Source organism: Amblyomma americanum, chromosome 9 (genome assembly GCF_052857255.1).
Source record: "Amblyomma americanum isolate KBUSLIRL-KWMA chromosome 9, ASM5285725v1, whole genome shotgun sequence".
Classification (NCBI taxonomy): Eukaryota; Metazoa; Arthropoda; class Arachnida; order Ixodida; family Ixodidae; genus Amblyomma; species Amblyomma americanum.
This window is the reverse complement of record NC_135505.1, coordinates 103,957,198-103,974,902: the sequence shown is the minus strand read 5'-3', so window position 1 is coordinate 103,974,902 and position 17,705 is coordinate 103,957,198.

The window sequence follows — 17,705 nt, the reverse complement described above, 5'->3', positions numbered from 1 at the left end:
GGGGATGGTCCGATGCTCAAATGCTGGGAATGGCGAGGTGTAAGATGGCAGGAGCTGCTCATGATTTTGCCTGGCGAGACGAAAAAGTAAAATCCACAAAATCATTTGCGGAATTTAAGAAGCTCGCGTTTGAGCATTTCGACACTGAACCACGTCACGTGCGGGTACAGAGGTTCCGTGACGCCGGACAGATGGTAGGGGAGGACGTGCGAACATTTGCGTCGCGGCTTCAGCGCCTAGCACGCGATACGTTAAGCAGGGAGGAGGAAGGAGACCAGTTAAGGAAGAAATACGCGGAGGATATACTTAAAGAGGAAATGACCGCTTTGTTCGTGGCTGGTCTGCAAGACCCCGTGCGCCGGTTCGTGCTCTCGCGCAAGCCGAGCAATTTCGACCAAGCCGTGGAGGCCGCATTGGATGAGGAACGAAATGAGGCGTTAACGACAGCCGCAGCGAGAGTACGCGTCATAGAGAGAGCGGTGCTCAACCCTGAGGTTGCTCTCTTGACAGAGCGGTTAGATCGCTTGGAACAGCTGCTAACTCAGCAGGTAGAACGCCAGGTTGAAGCGCGCGCTCAACAGCGCCCATTCGCTGGAAACCGGAGACCGCCACAAAGCTACAGGCGCGGTATGCGAGATTTTGAAGAAATCGTATGCTTCGCTTGCCAGGGTCGCGGACACATCGCCAGGTTCTGCCAAAACGTGCGCCGTGGGGAGCCACAAAGAGAAGCAGGCGAGACACGCCCTAAGCAAGCCTACAGCGGGGCTCCAGATACCGAGTCAAAAAACTAGTTAGTCCTCCCCAGCCTGAGGAGCGTGGGGAGGGAGCAGTAGATGATGAGGTGGTGGTAGTTTGTGTGGCCGACGAGGCATGCCCTGTTGTGCGTTGCAAGTTAAATGGTTGTTGTATGGAATTGTTGATAGATACGGGGTCAAAGGTGACATTGCTTAAGGAGAGCAGTTTTAACACGCTTCGAAGGAAGGGGGACCGCGAGGTGTTGGAAGCGTCTGGTGGTATGGCAACCAAATTTGTAGGCATAACGGGGGATCCTCTTGGCATAAGTGGACTCTACCGGTTACACTTCTCTCTCGGCGGAATTGCATTGGAGCACCCCTGCTACGTATGCCCGGACACGGTGTCTCTGCCAAACGGAGTGTCAGGTATATTAGGGCAGGATTTTTTGAGAAAAGGGAAGGTAGTAGTTTCATTCTCTGAGGAAGAGGTTAATGCGGGCGGATCAAAAGTTCCGTTTTTGAACAGGAGAGGGGCTGAGATTCGCATTACCGATATTGACACCCGTCAAACAGTGGGATCATTGGAGAAGGTATATTCGCGGGTTGCCGTCAGGCTGGTCGATGAGGCGGTCGTCCTTCCTTGGTCGGAGCACATTTTGTACGCGTTTGTGCCTTCAGATGTAGAGAGCGGCGCCGTGGGAGTGCTTGAGCCGGTCGACTCTCTCAGCAATGGCCTGAAGGCAGCCGCGTGCCTCGTGACAGTTAATGACGCCCACAGAGTGCCCCTACGGGTGGTTAACTGTAGCCAGCAGCCACTGAGCCTTCCCAAGAACAAAACATTGGCTTTCTTCACCTCTGCGATAGAGCAACGTGAGCCCACCGATACGGTACTCGCAACTGTAGAGCATGCTAGTCCTTCGGCTGCTCCAAAGGTGTCGTTCGATCTTTCTCACGTAAAATCCAGGGAGAGGGAGGCTCTGGCTGGTTTGCTGAACGACTACTCGGAGGTATTCGCCGCGTCCAACCTGGATTTGGGCTGCTGTGGCGTTATAAAGCACAGGATAGAAACCGGAACTTCATCGCCCGTTTACCAGCGTGCGTACAGGATTCCTTACTCCCAACGTGAGGAGATGGAGCGGCAGGTGCAGGACCTGATTGATCGCGGCATTGTCGAACACTCAAAGTCACCCTGGGGAGCACCAGCACTATTGGTGGAAAAGCCAGATGGCTCGTATCGATTGGTAGTGGACTACCGCAAACTAAATGCCGTAACTCGCATCGATCCATACCCCATCCCCAATATACAGGAGACGCTATCTCAGCTGGGCTCTGCCAGGTACTTCACGGTAGTGGACATGGCGGCGGGATTCTGGCAGATAGCAATGGATCCGGCAGATGCCGAGAAAACGGCATTCAACACGCCCTCAGGGCACTATGAATGGAAAAGAATGCCGATGGGTCTGGCCAACAGCCCTGCTGTCTGGCAGAGAACCGCTGATGTTATCCTGGCAGGTCTTCTGGGGAGGCTGTGCTTTGTGTATATGGATGACATTATCATATACAGTGGCAGTTTTGATAACCATTTGCGCGATATTGAGCAGGTTTTGGTGCGACTAAGAGCAGCGGGTCTCAAGCTGAAGCCCTCTAAGTGCCAATTCCTCAAAAACGAGGTGAAATACCTCGGGCACGTTGTTTCAGCTGACGGCGTGCGACCGGACCCTGAGAAACTAAGGTGTGTCTCGGATTTTCCATCCCCGACTAGCGTCCGCCAGGTCCGGCAGTTTCTCGGCCTGATCGGTTACTACCGAAGGCACATAGAGGAGTTCGCCAAGCTCGCTAAGCCGCTCACCGCCTTAACAGCCAAAAATGTCGCCTTTCGCTGGGACGAAAACGCGGAGAATGCTTTTGGGGCCCTGAAAGGGAAGCTAATGAGTGCACCGCTGTTGCGCCACCCGGATTTTAATTTGCCCTTCGTTATGGCCACAGATGCGTCAAAGTTCGCAGTGGGTGCCGTGCTATCTCAGGTTATCGAGGGCAAAGAACATCCCGTTGCTTTTGCTAGCCGACAGCTGAGCCCCACAGAGCAAAAGTACGGAGCTACGGAAAGGGAGTGCCTCGCCGTTGTCTGGGCAGTAAAGCACTTCAGATGCTACCTTTACGGCCGCAAATTCAAGCTAGTCACAGACTGCCATCCTCTGAAATGGGTGATGAGTGTCAGGGACCCTAGCTCGCGACTCGCTAGATGGAATCTACACCTGCAGGAATACTGCTTTGAAGTTGAGCACAAGTCAGGAAAGACGCATCTGAATGCTGATGCACTCAGCCGCACAGCTGCCGTGGCAGCTATAGATGAGTTTGTCCCCGTAGTCGACCCCGCCGAATTACGCACAGAGCAGTGCAAAGATCCGGACCTGAAGCGAATAATCGAAAGCTTAGAGGACGCACCGTCTCACCCCGAACAGCTAGGTTATTTCATTGGCAAAGACGGCACCCTGTGTCGGCGCACGAGGCCAACCAGGAAAGGGAGACCAGAGAAAACCGCTTGGGAGAGAGTCGTCATACCTCGGTCGTGGACAGAAAGGGTTCTTCGCGCGTTTCACGATGCGCCATGCGCCGGTCATTTTGGCGTAGCGAAGACACGCAGGCGTGTGGAGCGTTTGTACTTTTGGAGGGGCATGCGACAGGATGTTAGAGACTACTGTGCGAAGTGTCATTCCTGTCTCGAAAGAAAAACACCCAAGGGACGAAGACCAGCTCCAATTCAGCCGTTCCCTGAGGTTTCGGCTCCCTTCGAGCGGACAGGTATGGACATAATGGGCCCATTGCCCACGACCATTTCCGGAAACAAGTACATTTTAGTATTTGTCGACCACCTTTCAAAATACGCGGAAGCGGTAGCACTCCCCGATCAGAAGGCAGACACGGTTGCAAGAGCATTTGTCGAACAGATCGTGCTCCGACATGGACCCCCGAGGCAACTCTTGACAGATCGGGGAACGAACTTCGTGTCGCAGCTAATGAGGAGAGTTTGCGAGCTGCTTAAGATCGCTAAGAAGCAGACAACACCGTACCATCCGGCTTGCAACGGCGCGGTGGAGCGACTGAACCAAACCGTGGCCGGGTTCCTGTCGCATTTTGTTTCGCGCGACCAGCGGGACTGGGACTTGTGGCTCCCGTATGCAATGTTTGCCTACAATTCCGCAGCACACGAGAGCACGGGCGAATCGCCATTCTTTCTTCTCTACGGCCGAGACCCGGACCAGCCTAGTGAAGTGCCAGAGGGACCCCGTCGTGTCCCATACGCTTCACTGGACGACTATAAGGTTGAGCTAGAATCGCGCTTGCAAGTGGCGAGGGACATCGCAAAGGAGTCCTTAAAGAAAGCGGCGAAGCGCAGGAAGGAGGTGCACGATCGCAGTGCTAGAGACGCGCCGTTTGATGTGGGGGACAGCGTGTACATTGAAAACTGCCAAAGGCAGATTGGGCTAGCTCGTAAGTTCCAGACGAAGTGGAGAGGACCGTGCGAGGTTGTCGAGAAGCTTTCTCCGGTAAACTTCAGAGTCCGAGACGTGAACCGGCGTTTGATAAGGATACACGCAAATCGCCTCAAGTCGGCACCGGTTCAGTATTCACGAAATGAGGAAAGGGAAAGCGCGGATTTTGATGGGGACAGAAGTGAAGCGGAGCGCGCAGATAGTTCGCAAGAAACGCCCTCTCCTGCATTTGTTCGGCAGGCGCCCGAGGTGACGGCCGGAATGCCACCGGATTTACTTCATGCATTGCTAGAAGAAGAAGCGCGCGAGGTTGCCGCGCAGATAACGCCAGGAGGGGCTCCTGCCACGAGCCCTCGCGAGTCCCAAAGCAGACAAAGGGGTACAGACTTACTTAGTATGACTCATGAAGACCGATATCCGCTGCGAAATCGGAAAGCTAAGTCGGACTAATGGCGTAAACAGAGCGGAGTTTTGAACTGGTTAGAATTGTGTAATGCCACAGCTCATAACATTGCTATGTGCTTATGTGTTAAGTTATCGGAGTTGGTAGTAAAACCTTTCTGCCATTAAGTAACACCTGCACAGGAGAGCATGCGGAGCGCATGCAGAACCTGCCCTACTTCCTTTCGTTATCTATATTTTTGTCTGTGCCGTGATCGTGCTAGAAGTGGGAGCTCCTTTGTAACTGTGGTAAATTTATTTCGTCCAGTTTGGACTAGAAAGGAGAGGCTTGGGTGCTGAGTTTCATGTTTATCTGTAAAAGAAGATCAGTGCTGCCCCTGGAGACGCCAGTATTGACAGCGGAGGCATATGGTGTTGTGCAGTGGTGTTGAGTGCAGCGAAAAGTGTTTTGTCGGACGCACTGTGCGAGGCGATTCAGAAAGACAAGGGGAGCTGCGTGGACTCAAATGTTCGGAGAACATTCTTCTGGAGGGTGAGCGAGTGTGACATTCCGTGTGTGCTGCGAGGGTCCACGTTCGACGGCGCGGCGTAGACGGAGACCCGTGACAGCGGCATCATCAATTGCCCAGCCATGCTCTTTGGGTGACGACCAGAAAAACCGGTCCCGCCGCCGCCCCGGGGAAACGGGCTTTGTCCTCCCCAATTTCCGGTTACATTCCAGGACAAGGGAGCTGTCAGCGGGCCAGAGCGCGCCGTACCACAGCCGACGCTATGCGAAACCGCGAAGACGACATTCTTTCCCTCCCCCCCCCCCCCCCCCCCCCCCCTTTGTCGTGGGCTATCGCCGGGAAGGCACCCACAGCTTCCCAGAAGGGCCGCGACGGACACCTGTCATGGCGGACAGGCAGTACTCGCCAAGAATGTGGAAAGACAGGCGCTAGTGAATTAGCTCCGAAGAGAGAGCCTGTGTATACTCTCACTTGAGAGAGAGTGGTGGCGTTTTTGTTGTTTATTTAGTTTGTATTGTTAACAGACTCTGGGGTCGAGGCTAAGCCCAGCCCAAGGGGTGGTCCCCATCTCGCATGTTATTTTGGATTGGAGAATTGATGCTTTGGGCGGGCCACTGGAAATGACCGCCCTTAGTCCTTTGTTAATCAAGTGCTTAAAAGCGCATGTAAACGGATGCAGTTCAGTCTGAGCTGGGGCTCCATGCTTAGCATGTAATGTGATGCTACTTAGGCACTAACCTGCCCGGTCGATGAGTAAAGAAGTGCAAAGTTTGTTCTGTTGTAAAATTATGCTCTGCTGTCATCATCTACAAGCTCGCCTCCTGTTCATCTTCCAAGCCGAACGACACTAGAGGAAGGGTTTGTGAACCATCCTCGAAGAAACGGACGACTATTGAAATTCTACTGCAAGCACGCTCAGGACGACATCGTTTGCCAAGAGGGCCTTCAGCGCCGAAACCCGTCAGCGTGCAGCTTCTGCCAGCAACCGCTCGAGCCCAACTCCGGAGCCACTCCATCGCCCCCATGAAGTCGTCGGCACGTAAGCTCGGACGCCCCAGCCTCTGATGTATAACCTTAACCATGTGTAATTATTGAATATACCTGTTTGTTTAAACTGAGCCATACGGTGTCTCTTTGCCTCTCCGTCCCGTGTGGACCTGCGCATTATGGGGGTCATCACAATAGTCATGCCCATTTCTTCAATTGCATTGTCACATGTGTCCGAAGCTGAAGGGAGCAAGCATGATATATGATTAACCTGACAGAATGAAAGCAGGTGCCAAGGGCCAAGACATCGCTAAAGTGGTGCCCTTCCTGGAATAGGCCTCCGCCATATTTCCAAAATAACGAGGTGGTGCTGCAGTGGCTAGCAGCCTCACAGCAGGCAAAAGGCCAGGAAGCCAAACAGTGGTGAGGTTTTGATTACGTATTTTGGGACCTTAAGGTGCAATTTAAGTTTATTGGCTTCACAAGAGCGGTAGGTGCTTCGAGCTTAGTAATTTCACATGAAGTGCAGATTCGTCGACCTCCAGTTTGAACACTGCTCCGGGCAACCGGTGCTCTGCGCAGTGCCTCTTCAGTGCCTGGGTAACTAGCGTGCAGGTGCAGTGAAAACCACAGGCGTGGCTTTCGCCGCGTCCTCTGCTGCAGCGCGCAGCACCGCTAGATTGAGCTCGCCTTGCAGTGAAGACCACTTTCGCATTCAGCGCAGAGCGCCCAGGGAATTACTGTTTTCAACACATCAACTTAGAAGTCCAGCACCTGCGCGTGTTTGAGATCTGCATCCCTGGTAGCAAAGGCTTTTCGTTATCGTTTTTTTCCTTGCAATCAACAGATAATAAAAGGCAGATACAGAGAAAAACTTTGTCCAAGTGTGAGTTCAAGTGGTTGACTTGGAGGCTAGCGCCACCACTTAGCTGAAATATTTTATAATTTCAAGCACTTCTTGCCCAGCAGCCAGAATAAGCCGGTTACTCACGAGTGCATTCATCCTTTCTAAGCGCCGCTCGGCAATGTTAGTGCTTAATATATGGTGTGCTGCCATGGAGGGAGATTAATACAAAGCTAGTATGAACACCAACACTGCACCGTAAAAATGGTAAAAAAAAGAGAATGAAAAACATGGGCATGTTTTGCTCATCTACGGCAAAACAGTGGCCGCGTATGAGCAGCAACCAAGGCCGGCTTTGAGACCACTGAAAATCATTTCCACAAGAATGCTCCGGTGTGTGAATTCATCAGGCATTATTTGATCAAAATTGTGAAGCTCCCTAGCAGCCTAGTCCATTGTGTGTTAAGGTAAATAAGCAAATAAAACATTTCGCCGAACCTGCACCTGTATTACCAGCCAATAAATTCAGCACTGGCATTGTACTGGGGTGCGGCACTTTGAGCAGATGAAAGCACCCATGAATCGGCCTATTCGGGCCGCTCGGCACGAAGTGCTTCAAATTATAAAATATCGCAGCTAAGTGGCGGAAGGCTCCAAGTAAACTGCTGTAAATCACACTTGGATGAAGTTTTTCTTCGTATCAGCCTTTCATTATGTGTTGATCGCAAGAAGAAACTATAAGCAAAAGCTTTTTCACCTGTGGATGCAGCTCTCAACCACGCGCAGGTGCTGGGTTTCTAAGCTGCTGCATCAGAAACAGTAATTCCCCGGGCGCTCTGCGCTCAATGCGAAAGTGGTCTTCGCTGCAAGGCGAGATTAATCCAGCAGTGCTGGCATGCTGTAGCAGACGACGCGGCGAAAGCCATGCCTATGTTTTTCACTGCACCTGCGCGCTAGTTACACAGGCACGCGAGAGGCGCTGCGCAGAGCGCCGGCTGCCCGAAGCAGTGTTCAAACTTCAATTGGACAACCCTGTACACGCATGGGCTTGCAATGACCACGTACACATATTGTGCGAAACACTATGACACCATGTATATATATGGTATATGTGGTTGGTGGCAAGCAGAAAACATGTTGCTGCAACTTAATTCTATGCTGGCCATTGTAATGAAATTTCACGTCCGTGGTGCTCCGAATAGCTGGCGTAATCCTAACTCCAGCACATTACTTGGGTGAAGCGCCAGAACCATCTCAACCGAGGAGGACTGCACTTACTGTCTGCTGACATCTACCATGCAATGGGTTGCCAGTTAGCACTACACTCCATTCATGTAATCCTCATTGTCTTGCAAAGTGTTTCACTCATCAGTTCACTAGCTTAACCCCTTAACAAATCCGTTGCCAAGCACTGAAGATGTTGGAAAGATAGTGACTCAGATCGAAAAGTACCACTACATTACGAACTACAGCTTGTGCACTCAATTATAGTAGGATACAACGTAAAAAAACGGCAGTTTGTAACGCTGGGCCATAATGCACAGAATCCTGTATTTCTCCTCTGGCCAGTCAGAACAGTAAGTGAAATCAGCTTCCTAATGTGCAACTATATTGAATTCTGAATGCAGCCAGGCACCAAAATTCTAGAATACAGACCTTATAAATGTTTCCTGTGCTTAGCTTCTAGCTTGCGTTAAAAGAACTTTTAACAACGGACTACTTTGTCGTGGAGGCATTCTGTGCAGTGGCCCTAAATGTGGGCAGTTTCACTGCGGCCATTATTGGAAATGTAAGTGAGTGGCAATGCCCATATCGGGAAAATACTGCCCAGCTTGGGCCATTGCTGGCGATGTAACTAAGCGGCACTGCCAATATCGGGGACACATAGATCATGTAGGGCCATCATTGGAACTGTCGGAAAGAGGCATTGCCTATATTGGGGTAATAGTGGTGATGGTGGTCTTATGTAGGACCACCATTTGCCATCACAATCCCAATATTGGGCCAATGGCTTGTGCTGCCTGGGTGGTGGGTAAGGTATACGTCACAAAACAGACTGGATTACATGTGTTGCAAATTTAGTATAACGGAGCGCTTTTTAATCACCGGCGATACCAAAAGTCGCTGTTTAGATTCATCACGCACGGATGCCTTCCGTAAGGTGAATAAGTCATTTCGGCGCTTGACAGTATATATGATTATCGGAAAAAAATAATTTAGCGAATAAACCTTCCGGGCTCTACGAATTGCTTTTTATCTGCACAGACCACAAAAAAAACAAAAAAACTTATAAAGCATAGATGAACGAATGGAATTCAATTTTCGACCCCAATAAAACGGCTTCTCAGCTGTCGTGGCATTCCGCGGATGAAACTTTTTGTGATGCCGGCCAAGTTTTTATTTGCAATTTTCTTCATAGTCGCAGCCATCCGTAGAATAAACATTGAGAGACTTCGATTAAGTTTTTACTATTATCTCGGGGCTGGACTGAGGACAGGAAGCGCTGAACCCTCTCACCTACAGCAATAGGCAAGTCAGCCCTCACATTAGCACTTCTGATTGGCAGGAAGCTTCTTTAAAGTGCAAGAGTAAAAGGAACATACTCGAACAGTCACTGCTTCACGGCTCGCCGTTTAATCGCATCAGTGAATAACTGTGCATTCAACTTTTATTATATGAGGGCATCGTCCTATCGTTTGCTTGCGCGTAAACTTTGTCACACGTACGCAGCTCTTATTACATCCCAAACAACAAGTATCAGACATGAGACAACTGTACTGTTCGACCTCGTGGCTCACCTATTTATTCAGCAGTTCTTGGGCAGGAAAGTCCATCCACTTGACGTCGTTTTCCGGACAAAGCAGGCCATCCAGGGGACAGAGTCGCTCGCCGCCCTGTGTGCACTGCTCGTAACAGGACTTGCAAAGGACGTGTGGGCAGGGAAGAACCGCCGTCGTTGTGCGCACCAGTCAGCAAGCACTGCACACTCGGACGCGTAGAAGCGGCTTCAAGAAGTGCACAGGCCTCCAGTCCAGTTGAGCAGTGAACCCGACCAGCGTGTAGGTCACTTTTCCGGGAGGCGTTCTGTCCTGCTGTCTTGCTAGCGCTAAATGATGATGGAAATGCTCTGTGCATCCGTGAATGCTTGTTCCGCTATATCTGTGTCTCTCCCCCTCTCATTCGGTTTTGTTTTTTGCCCGTCGCGGAGGATAAGATTAGTTTGATAGGCACAGCAGACACCTCTTCCGGTTCCTTGCTACGTGGTGTCAGCACTTTCAGGTCACTTTGCTGAGTACTAATGCGCAGGCATGCGCATGTACACTCCTAAAATGGTAACTGGTTGAGCACCGATATTTTGATCATAACGCGAAAGAGAGAAAGGGTTCGATTCTGGGGCTTTGTTAAGCACTTGTCGGTGTTTCATTTTGTTTTTTCAGGAACTGCATCTTCAACAGAGATTGCGCCGTGACGGGAGCGAGAAACAAAACGCCACTAGCCTTTTGTGACACCCCGATGGTTTTTATTTCTGCTGAAAATAAAAACTTCTCCGTTGCAAATTAGAAGCCATGTCGCAAGCTGAAATTTTTGTTCCGGGACTTGGTCCTTACGCCGCGTTGCATAGCCTGATCGTTGAAATATAAACCAATTAAAACGCACCCTTCAATGGTTCAATAAAGCTCTTAATTACTCTCGGCAATTAGAGAATAGAAATGCTGCAATATCGGTAATATGATTCTAGTCGGTGTCTTCTGTTTGGCACATGGTTATTAGCCGTGAAAGTGAAGTCATCAATTTCTAATATTGGATGGCCAGTGGTATGCTGTATCTCTGCTTTGTGAGTTTGCACTTTAGCAGATGTAGGGTGTTTAACCTCGTTGTGGCTTTGTTGATAGTGTGCCACTTTTACCCAGGAAGGTTGAAAAATAAGTGCAGCCTAAGCGCGCTGCAATGCAACGTACTGTAACAGTTCTGGATATTCCTGCCCACCAGCTGACATCAATACCCGAGTCTGCGCAGCTCTAGAAACCTGAACTGTGCCAACACGGAAGGAATTCACGGAGAGACAGAAGAACATACGAATTTCTCTCTTGGAGCGAAAGCTCTACTCCTCGAGGCAAACTCCCAAGATCAAATCTTATGCGCGTTTACCTTCAGCCGGCGGAGCGGAGGCGTGTCCGATGACGTCACGCCACGTGACCCGCTGCGGAGAGTCGTCTCGCAGAGGCGATCGGAGCCTCTCTGCTGCAGTACCACATGACAAGCGGGGTTTAACCATTGCTTCTCCGACGCTGCTCGCTTAGTCTTGCCACGGACGAAGCGCGCGCTTTTCCGATCGCGTCAACTCTTGACCGCAAGCACCAGGCTAACTCAGCTTTAACCAGAAAATTTTTTTAACGCTGAACTGCATTATCTATAGGCTGTTCACTTGGAAAGCGCAAAAATATTGCTTATGTTGTTACTAATGAAAAAATTAACAGTGGCTTATCTCGGGCTATGCCAGGATATACGTAGCATGAGCTGTCCTGCGCCCGTGAGCATCAATTGCCGCTGAGCAGCAATTTCGGTCTCCTTCGCCATGGCTATACCACACTGGCAAACGCCCAGCTATATGTATACCCCCACGGATACCTCGGCGCATGCGCACAAAATGATAGGCGCTATCAAGCGCCTCCGCCGCAGCGTCAGACTTGGCTACTGCGCAACGGAGGCGCACAGCTCGGCACGTGCCGGTGCCAGTCCGTCTGCCTGGCTATGATGTAACTACTCTAGAATGCGCAGACAGCGATGAGCGCGCGGAGGCGGCAGCTCCGGCGCGCCAGCTGTGCACCATGTGACGTCACTCCTCCTCGTGCCTGCTCAGCACGGCTATCCACGAGCCATGCGAAACTGCTGAACCTCGGCCAGTGCAGCTCACACAAAAAAATGGCGGTGGTTTGCTCTGGTTAAAGCTGGAGTGACAGCTGGCCGAGTGGAACTCGCTCAGTCGAAATGCAGTCAGTCTTTCGCCGCTGCGTTTCGGTGGGTGTTCCTTCATAATCTTCAATCTTCGTCCCTGGAGGTGGATTCATTCTCTACCCCACCCCAATCCTCCCCTACTCGGTTTCGCCGGCGGCCACGGCACCGCCACGCTGAAGGCTCGAAATGCTAGCGTAATGTAGGCGTGCGGTGCGCACACCAGCTACGTGCTCTTACGTCACTCCGCGCATACGCACAACTGACGAGGTGGGCAGCGTCTGCTCCACCTTTAGGCGCTCACACCAGCTGCGGGCTATGACGTCACGGCGCAAGCGCACAGCTGGTGGAGCAGTGGTGCCACGGCTCAACCTTTCCAGGGCACGTTACGAGTAAAAAACGAAGCTAATTTCGTTGATCCGCAGAACCAAGAGTAACGGCTTCTTATAAATTCTCAATTTTGGTATGGCTATTACTAACGACAAGCAAGAAATCTATAACTGCCAATGGGCGCCTAGCTCTAATAGTTAAAAAGTTCATTATTAAAAAAAGGTAAATAGCGTACTCATAAGCCGCCGCGGTGGCTGAGTGGTTATGGCGCTTGGCGGCTGGCCGAATGACGCGGGTTCGAACCCGGCCGCGGCGGTCAAATTCCGATTGAGGCGAAATTCTAGAGGTCCGTGTACTGTGCGATGTCAGTGCACGTTAAACAACCCCAGGTGGTCAAAATTATTCCGGAGGCCTTTACTACGGCGTCTCTCATAGCCTGAGTCGCTTTGGAACGTTAAACCACCATATACCAAACCAAACCGTACTACACAAAACGAGTCACCATTTTTCTGGTGTCCGCCAACACTGGCGTCCGCCAAGCCGTGTTTTACCTCAAAAAGCTCTTTTTTGAAAATCACTTAGCTTAGAACATATATTGTTGGGATTCAGGTAGCAGCATCCCACCGCTGCCACCAGTTGTTGGGATTCAGGTAGCGTGACTGGGCCTGGAGAAGAGACGAGGACGATCGGAGGAAGAAAACTGGGAAAACATAATACAAGGACTATTTACATTATGTACAAGTACGGGCAAATGAGAGTGCTTCTCAGTGAAGAGAGATTCTAAGGAGTCGGGAGTCTCTGATACCTCTCAAGAAGGGGGCTCTCTGGCATCAAACCAGCAGCTCCTTAAATACTCTTCGTATTCCCCAGATCCCTAGCTGAGGAATACAGTTCGAAGAATGATGTCCAATCATACGATGGCACTGATGGTACCACCCACGGCAGGGCGGTCCTGATGTTTCTTCGCAGCTCGGTCGAGGGAAAGGGAACAGGACCCGGTGACGTTGTCTCCGCGGCTTCCAGGTGGCCGCGCAAGTGCGTCCGTAGGGCAGCTGCATGACACAGGAATGCTGGTTGTCTCCCTGCAGGTTTCCAAAGAACTTGACAGGTGACCGGAAAGCGGAGGCTCTGTCGCAGGTGCGGCACTCGGGCAATTGTTCAAATCCAGCGTGACTGAAGTATACCACACTGATACCGCACTTCGTCGTGGCGAGGACCGGAATGAATACGCTTATGGCAGTCGCTGGCATTCCTGTTGAACGCTATCGTCGCTATGGGGACGCTATCGTCGCTGCTTCCGGCATTCCTGTTCGAACACGTGGGGACGCTATCGTCGCTGCTTCCGGCATTCCTGTTGAAAACGTGGGGACGCTGTCGTCGCTGCTTCCGGCATTCCTGTTGAACACGTGGGGACGCTGTCGTCGCTGCTTCCGGCATTCCTGTTGAACACGTGGGGACGCTATCGTCGCTGCTTCCGGCATTCCTGTTGAACACGTGGGGACGCTGTCGTCGCTGCTTCCGGCATTCCTGTTGAACACGTGGGGACGCTATCGTCGCTGCTTCCGGCATTCCTGTTGAACACGTGGGAACGCTGTCGTCGCTGCTTCCGGCATTCCTGTTGAACACGTGGGGACGCTGTCGTCGCTGCTTCCGGCATTCCTGTTGAACACGTGGGGACGCTGTCGTCGCTGCTTCCGGCATTCCTGTTGAACACGTGGGGACGCTATCGTCGCTGCTTCCGGCATTCCTGTTGAACACGCGGGGACGCTATCGTCGTTGCTTCCGGCATTCCTGTTGAACACGTGGGGACGCTGTCGTCGCTGCTTCCGGCATTCCTGTTGAACACGTGGGGACGCTATCGTCGCTGCTTCCGGCATTCCTGTTGAACACGTGGGGACGCTGTCGTCGCTGCTTCCGGCATTCCTGTTCGAACACGTGGAGACGCTATCGTCGCCGCTTCCGGCATTCCTGTTCGAACACGTGGGGACGCTATCGTCGCTGCTTCCGGCATTCCTGTTGAACACGTGGGGACGCTATCTTTGCTGCTTCCGGCATTCCTGTTGAACACGTGGGGACGCTGTCGTCGCTGCTTCCGGCATTCCTGTTGAACACGTGGGGACGCTGTCGTCGCTGCTTCCGGCATTCCTGTTGAACACGTGGGGACGCTGTCGTCGCTGCTTCCGGCATTCCTGTTGAACACGTGGGGACGCTATCGTCGCTGCTTCCGGCATTCCTGTTGAACACGTGGGGACGCTATCGTCGCTGCTTCCGGCATTCCTGTTGAACACGTGGGGACGCTGTCGTCGCTGCTTCCGCATTCCTGTTCGAACACGTGGAGACGCTATCGTCGCTGCTTCCGGCATTCCTGTTGAACACGTGGGGACGCTATCCTCGCTGCTTCCGGCATTGCTGTTCGAACACGTGGGGACGCAACTGTCGTCGTTACCTCTGGCAGCCCTGAAGTCACGTCCACTTCGCCGAATTCCACGGCAGGAAGGAAGCGCGAGCACAACACTATAAATATAACCGATAATACATATATTACTTAATACATATATAACCGATGTTTCATTGACGCTGATCAGAATTTTTAAATGTACTATTTTTTAGGTAAAGAGATTTTTTGAGGCATAGAAATACCAGTATTGGTGGACGTCAAGAACGCGCATACCATTTTATCTAGTAAAGGCATTAACTACATTCTAACAGTAAACTTCTTAGCATTACCGGTATACACCTAGTCGCAATAAGAGGTTTGTAGCAGGCCGTTAGTGATTGCCATATAAATTTTTAGAATTTCGAAAATGCGATTACCCTCGGCGTTATGGGTCGACATCAATTGGCTATTTTTACTACTTAAGTGCACTGGAGGAGTTGCTTTGCCTGCATGCTTTTGAAAAGCTCATGTTTTTCTGGCACGGTGGATGTATCCAGAATTTGTTGAGCCACAGCGGCGAAGGTAATCGCATTTTCGAAATTCTAAATTACGGATGTGGCTGTTGCTCACGGCCGGCTACGAATTTCAAGTCGCAATCATGGACCGAGTGGTACTAGTGTAAAAATCATCTATTAGAATATAGTTAATCGTTTTACTAGTTAACATGATTCGCCTGTTTTTGGACATCCGCGAACACTGGTAATACAATGGCAGAAAAAGATGTCATTAAGTAAAAAATCCTATTTAAAAAAAATTGTCAACAGTTCCCCTGAAGCGCCCGGAAATATACAAGGTGCTACACGTAGGACTAGCAGAATTTTTAAAAATAGGCTTTTTAGGTTAGGAGAGTGCTTTTTCGGCATAGCATTGTCAGCAGTGTAGTTCATCAGAGTTCAACAAAGACGTGTAACTAGCAAGCATGTTAACTAATACTAAAGTGTTAACTTTTTTACTGTCACTGTCATAATCCTTAATTTTTAAGAACGCGCGTAGACCACTGCAGGTGATATCATTATCAATTTATTGAATTTTAAAAACTTGGATACCCTTGGCACCGTGGCATAACAAATGGGGCTTCGGAAGGGGAGGAAGGAAAAAGAAAATCCATGACAACTTGAAAAGGCGATCTCCTAACATGGTGGCAGCTACTTGGAAGAAGCAAACGGCAGAAAACAAAAAGGGGGACGAGAAATTCCTATCTCCAGCACCTGAGGGCTTACGTCATAAAACCGGGGAGTTACCATCCAGGGGTCGTTCATTACCGCATTTTGGTGTCAAGCGTGAGGCGCTTGAACCCTGGGCCTCATTGCCCAGGTCTCAGACGCTTCACTGTACCGCTACCAACTTGAGACCGTGCCGAATTTCAACTGAATTTTTTACGGAGCCACACACATTAAAGCTAGCGCGCAAAAGAAAATAAGCAACCTAACGTACCTGCATCGAAATGGCATGATCTCTGCAACACAGCCTGGCACACAGGCCAAGTTCTATTTGATTGGGGCCACGATTGGATAATGTGCAGAAAGAAAGGGCGCAGGATAACAAAAGGAAAGCATCAACAGGGCCATAAGGTAAACAAAAGAAACAACCAGGAAAGAAGTAAATATAAATGTACGCTCCGCAGAAAAAGGCAATATGATAATTGATGCTGTTTATTAAAAATGGCTGTCGAAATTTCATTCTCGTGCTGTGGTCCTAATCTTGTGTGTACCAGCGGTAGGTCTGAATATAATACCAAAGAGTTCCTTAGAGACAGTGTGAGGCATCAGTTTTGTTATTTTTTTAATATACTGAAAGGTGCTTGAAGTGCAATGTTTAGCTGCTTTTGAGATAAGTTCAATACTTGAGGTAATGGGCGCATGTGTGTAAGTGGTGCGAGCAAATGCAATAATTCTCCAATTTTTGTGGTGCCCTGTTCTGTTGTGTATTGCGGTAAATCTTAAAGAGGTTCCCGAGACCATAGTGCAGTAGCTGACTGCAATATTTGAGCCGATAAAACATACCACATGCTCCATACTTGCAGTATGGCACTTTGCCATTCCATGATTATTTCTTGTTGCTTACGGCATGTACTCAGTAGTTTACAATCAGCATCGCTATGCTATATTGGATTGGTACATTTGAAATACATATTGAATACTTCCATTCAGTGTACTGCTAAAAAATTATGCAACTAAATGTACATAAGTCTATCCAATATTATTATTGTTTTGTAGTTGTTAATGTCCCGATATTATATTTATGGGCAGCTACTACTTTGTTCCTATATAAATAACTGACTGGGGCTATGAGCGCGAGGAGTATGATGAGTGTTTGTAAAGCTGCTTCTGTTGCTGTTTTCATATCTGCAATGACTTTATTTCTGAACTTTGAACAAAAAATCATTGGAATGATCCTTTGTGTGCAGTGCGAATCATTATCGTAATCAGCCTGACTAGGCCCTCTGCAGAGCATAGATAGGTTCATCTCATGTATCTCCAATTAACCCTGTCTTTTGCCGGCTGCGGGCACCGTATCCTTTCATGCTTCTTAATCTCATTCGCCCCCTCCCCCTCCAATTTTCGGCCACCCTCTGCTACAGTTGAATTATACCTTGGAATCTAGTCAGTCACCCTTGAGGACCAGTGGTTATCTTGCCTTTGCAATGCGTTTTTTCTCCAAGCCCATCCGCTTTGGGACGTTAAACCCCACAAAGCGAATATTTCTTCCCCCTTGACTTCGACTCGGATGTCATTAATCCCCGTTTGTTCCCTCACCCACTCTACCAGCTTCCGCTCTCTTAACGTTATACTTATAATTTTCTTTCAAATGGTATCTGCGTTGTCCTTAACTTCAGCGGAACCCTTCTCGTTAGCCTACAAGTTTCTGCCCCATAGGTGGCTACCGGTGAGATACGGTTGCATACTTTTCTCTTGAGGGATATTGCTAAACTGTCATTCATGATCTCAGAGAACCTGCATATGCACTCAACCCCATTTTTATTCTTCTAGTTGTTTACCTGTCGGGATCAGAATC